Genomic DNA, 5629 nt, shown 5'->3' with positions numbered 1-5629 from the left:
TAGAATGGAAAAACTTTGGGATGGAGTGAAGGTAAATATGAGTCTCATAATTCTTTGCTAATTCAGGCAACAAGAAATTGATTTAACTCTACTGACATTTTTGCTTTATTTTATTACAGAATCTGGTGAATTTAAAAGAACTTGACCTCACAGGCTCAGGTAGCTTGAAAGAGCTGCCAGATTTATCAAAAGCCACAAATATTGAAGTACTCCGCCTCTTGCGTTGTTACAGATTAACCAGGTTACCTTCATCCTTCGCCAGCAATACACAACTGTTAGATCTAAACGTAGCCTTTTGCCAGAAACTTCTAACAATACCAGAGCTTCCTCTTTCCCTGCAAACTCTATATGCTGGAGGCTGCGATTCATTGAAGACTGTATTCTTCCATTCAACGGCAGTGGAACAAATAAAGGAAAACAGAAGACTGGTTTCGTTCGTCGATAGCAGCAACTTGGATGAACCTTCTCTAGAGGCTATTGGGTTGAATGCACGAATCAACGTGATGAAATTTGCAAACCAACACCTATCTGCGCCAAAGCAAGATGGTTTTCAAAATTACAACGATTATGAAAAGACTTATGATTCTTATCAAGCCGTTTACGGGTATCCAGGAAGCAGAGTTCCAGAATGGTTGGAGTACAAGTCCGAAAAGTATTCTGTAATTATAGATCTCTCTTCTGCTCCACCTTCCCCCGTATATGGCTTGATTTGGTGCTTCGTACTCGTTGGAGAAGTTGACGTTCCTGAATTTAACATCGTTATAAGTGATTGTGAGGGTAAAGGTATAACGGACAGAGTTAGAATGAAACTAAGTTATAAGTGTCGGTGTGTTGGATCGCATAAAGTGGTTGTGATGTACGACCAAAGATGTTCCGAATTCCTAAACAAAATAGCCACCAGTCTGACAAGGTTTAAAATCATGGTTACAGGGCAGAGAAAAGGCAGTGACAGATCTTTTAGTCTGTCGCCAACGGAGTTTATATTAGGTGGATACGGGGTGAGCATAATAAGACCATGGACGTATAGCAGTTTCATGCAACAAATCAAAGAGCAAGGTGATATGGAGAGGCCCTAGGGGAAGGCGTATAAACGTTTTATTGGAAGGCTAGGCTGAATGAAGGGCACGTGTGTGGTGAGCTCTTTGACCTGATACCCTTCCACTCTCTAATTTCTGGACCCTTCTTCTGAACCTTTTCTTCTTTTGCTAGGTGCCTGATACTGATTGCTGTCCTGGAAGTTCGCATCCATTATGATTGTTGCGTGCAGTTGCTCATCTTTACCTACATGCATTGCCATATCTGCCCACTGTTTTCCCTCTTTCTTTCTCTTATTTGAGTTGGATTCTTTCATCCTCAAAAACCAGTTCTATGATTTGTCAATGCAAGTGGACCACACCACCTCCATCCAATTTAATCATTTTCTGTAATTTATAAATAAAATTAGTGAGTAGTATCACCTGTACAACTTGATTCAATAAACTGCATGTTCAAATCAACTGATATTTCTAAACAACGTTTTAGAGAGAGTACCATGAAATCCTTCAATTTTGAGCCCCCAGATAAATCTTTGGTCAGTTTTCTGATAAAGGAATTATCATAGGTTTCCCCACAGCAAAATAGTGCTACTTGGATAATGTCCCGCATGAAATGAGAAAGAGAGATGTTGACATTTTCTGGTATAGGACCTCTGGGGTGGAAATTTTGGTCATTCAACTCACAAAACTAATAGCATGCTGCATGCAACCTTTATCTACTTGATTTAGTGGAAACTGAGCTATAACTTGAAGAAAAAGTTAGGTTGAGCACAAACCGTANACCCTATAGAATAAGACTTAAGAGCACAAAATCTAATATAAGCTTATAAACAGTACAAACTCTTAAGTTGACTCCTCTTCAAATCCAAAAATATGTCTTCGTATCAGTCCATAATTATGAAAAAATGTTTACACAAAAGGTTCATACAAAGGCCTTAAAAAGTGTCATGCCAAGAGGTACCATTTATTGCTCGCAATGTCTTTAACAAACCTACAAAGAAAAATTCATGTTTAGACAAGATAAATCAAAGATTAACAATTTATAAATATAAAGAATGCGAAATAAGACTAAAATGATTAGATACCATATTCGTATGCAGGTAGAAAACATCACGATTAAACAAAGTATTGTTGGGATAAACTTAAATTTTAGGGTTTTATTAATAATTTTGTTTAAATATTATTTTATTAGTTTTGGGTCTAGTAATATTTGGTTTAATTTGATAGAGATAAAATAGGAATGGGTAGTTATGATTTTCGGTTTATCGAAGTAGAATATTATATTATGATAGAATAAGCAGATTTTATTTTTAAGTCAGTTGATATTTTATTTTCAGATTTTATTTTTATTTCCGCAATATTGTAAGTATCACAGCTATTTAAAGTCCTTCAATTATCAATAAATATTAGAAAAATATCGTGAGATTTTCACAACAGTGGTATCAGAGCTTTATGCTCTAAGTTTGAGTTCATAAAAAAAAGTTCTCGTTCCCACACATATGATTGTTTGCTCCAGTATCTAGATACCATACTGAGTTGGTAGAAATCTCATCAGCCTTCATCTCTTCTTCATCTTCTTCCCTATTTTTATCTGGTCCAAAAAAGATATAGGTTTTCTCTTCCTTTTCAGGAGCCGTCTTCCTCAACCCTCTGTTTATTCATAATTTCATTAGCTTCATGCAGAAGCCTCCTTATCCACTGAATCTCTTCATCCTTTTGTTTGAGTTCCTTTTCCACGTTTGTCGCACCTTTTATTGAGATCACTTCATCCACTATTGAGACCGAATTTTTCATGTCCATTGTATCCGATCTCTTTGCCAGTAACGAGATTTGTTTCCTCCTTTGTCTCGGTCTTGCAATACTTTGCAAAATGACCAAACTTGCCACAGTGTAATATTGTAAGTATCACGGCTATTTAAAGTCTTTCAATTATCAATGAATAACAAGACTCAATTTTAGAAAAATATCCCAACAGTGGTATCAGAACTTTATGCTCTAAGTACCGAGAGAGAAAGAGAGAGCGGAGAGTCAAACACCGTGAGAGAAAAAGTGGGTGCTTGATATTTTTTGGAGATGGCAAAGGTTGTCAATGGTATGAGTGTGTCACAATTGACGAGAAAAACCAATTATGATAAAGGATATGTTGAGCCTGATGCAGACGAACATCAGACTTGAACTAGATAAAAATAGGGCGGTATCTAGATACTGGAGCAAGCAATCATAATCATATGTGTGGGAACGAGAACTTTTTTTATGAACTCACCAAGGTTGAGGCCAAATTTGTGTCTTTTGGAGATGACTCCAAGGTGGCCGTGAAAGGGCGTGGAACAATTCGGCAAATTCAGAATAATGGACAAGTTGGAGATATTAAGGATTTATTATGTTCCGGGGTTGAAGAGCAGTATTTTAAGCATGGGTCAGATAATTGAAAAAGGTAATTTAATTTTTATGAAAAATCAGGTATTATATTTAAAGGATAAGCATGATCGTCTAACAACCTAGGTAAAAGCAAAGAAGAACCGGTTGTATGAACTGGTGTGGGATGATGCACATGGAAAGCAAGGAAGGAAGAATTTAAGTTTATGGGAGAGTTTGTTGGGATAAACTTAAATTTTAGGGTTTTATTAATAATTTTGTTTAAATATTATTTTATTAGTTTTAGGTCTAGTAATATTTGGTTTGATTTGATAGAGATAAAATAGAAATGGGTAGTTATGATAATATGTTTATCTAGGTAAAATATTATATCATGATAGAATAAGCAGATTTTTTTTAAATCAGTTGATATTTTATTTTTAGATTTTATTTTTATTTCCGTAATATTGTAAATATCACGACTATTTAAAGCCCTTCAATTATCAATGAATAACCAAACTCAATTTTAGAAAAATATCTGAGTATGTATCGTGAGATTTTTTTGGGTAATTAGAACAATTGTAATTACATAATTGTAACAGACTATTATAATAGTGTTATTAGGAGGTGAGCATGGAGTCTTTTTGGGTGTCTATTGTCATGAATAAATCAACTCTTTCCTAATTTTAATCTTATTTTATCCTCAAGTTTAGTGTATTTTGTATTGTTTTATATTTGAGTTGTTTAATGTTTGTTTTACCTTTAATCTCCTTTTTTATAAGTGCAAAATAAATGAATAGGAAGCTTTTGTGGTGGAGGACAACAACCTAGAGCTCAAGGGAGCATGTTTTTGAATAAGAGTTGATCATTTTAGAGCAAATACCAGTGGTACCAAAATCACGTCCACCATTGGAAAGTCAAAGAGCAACCAGAGCTGCAAAGGAGTCTGGCACTGAGCGGCACAAAAGTGGCACTGAGCGCTACCTAGTCTAGTAGCGCTAGCACTTAGTTGTATGAAATTGCATCGAGTGATGGTTTGGCAAAGAGCCCCTTTTGAGTTGACATTGCAGTGAGGGACGATGTTGCTGACGTGTCAAAATGGGATATTTAAACATGTTTCTCGTGAGCTTTGGCAATTCCTCTTCCTCCCACACTTCACTCTCAACCTAGGGCAATTGAGAAAGGCCCTTGGAGGTTGTTTGGGGTACTGGGAAGCTTTCCCACTCCTCTGTGGGTCTTCAATCCATGGTGTTTTTTCCTTCTTATGGTTGACGAGAGAAACTACGAGTTAGAGGTGTTGACGCGAAGGGGAAGCGCAATTGGAGCATGGAGCAGTTGCCAAGAACCTTGGAAGAGGGTTTGCATCTTCTCTTTAGTTTCCACTTCTTCCCTATCTCTTCAATTTGTAGAATCCTAAGTTCTCCACCATTGAGGACTAACTTTATTTGTTGAGATTAATTGTAAAACATTAAATTCTTGTGTAATTTTGTCCTATTAATGATATATGTCTTTCCAATTCATGTTAGTATTCAATTTTCATGCTTAATGCTTGATGTGGATTGTTCTCATGCTTGATTTGTGATTCTAGTGATTCTATAGGTATTGGGAAATATCTTTAGAATCTAGACTTGAAATTAAATGCCTAATGGATGCTTATATCAAGGAATAAAACTTGATTTATTAGTAATCTTAGACTCTTGAACTTAATGCATGATTGTTTATTGAGGATTGAAGGTATTGAAACTTGATAAGTTATCATAGGCTCATAGTCATTAGGGATGGGATTTAAGTATGGTTGTAAGTTGATTTTGACATGAATATGGAATCGAGCTGTTTGTTTATGTATGAGAATGAAGTGGTTGAACTCTAGTCTCAACAAATTGTAAATACTTTATGTTATATTTTGTTGTACACCAAGTTGTTTGATAAAAATACAAAAAAAGTTTCTTGGTTTTGTTATCTTTATGTCTAATTAGTTGTAAATTGCAAGATATTATTTATTATTTGCTACACTGAAATCGGTGCAATTTTCATTGGTTTTGTAGCCAACAAAATGCTAGAGAATGGCAATCTTTGAAGACTATATTGTTTCCTTTCATCGGCTGTTGAACAATTAAAGGAGAACAAGAAAGGGATTCTGTTCTGGAAATGGATGAACATGGATAATCAGACTCTGGTGGGTATTGGGTTGAATGTTCAAATCAATGTGATGAATTATGCAAACCAGCACATATCCACAC

The 5629-nt window shown here is 35.4% G+C and overlaps 1 protein-coding gene across 1 annotated transcript in view; it reads left to right on the top strand.

Moving 5' to 3' along the window:
• LOC106755206 (TMV resistance protein N) overlaps nt 1-1462 on the top strand; it is a gene marked incomplete in the record, with an annotated part of 4149 nt that extends 2687 nt beyond the window's left edge. Inside the window, 3 exon segments of the mRNA XM_014637321.2 lie at nt 1-31; nt 120-1133; nt 1210-1462.
• Between the last annotated feature and the right edge of the window lie 4167 nt (nt 1463-5629).

The sequence above is a fragment of the Vigna radiata genome, unplaced genomic scaffold (assembly GCF_000741045.1).
Source record: "Vigna radiata var. radiata cultivar VC1973A unplaced genomic scaffold, Vradiata_ver6 scaffold_264, whole genome shotgun sequence".
NCBI classification, from domain to species: domain Eukaryota; kingdom Viridiplantae; phylum Streptophyta; class Magnoliopsida; order Fabales; family Fabaceae; genus Vigna; species Vigna radiata.
This window is presented reverse-complemented; position numbering and strand designations above follow the sequence as displayed.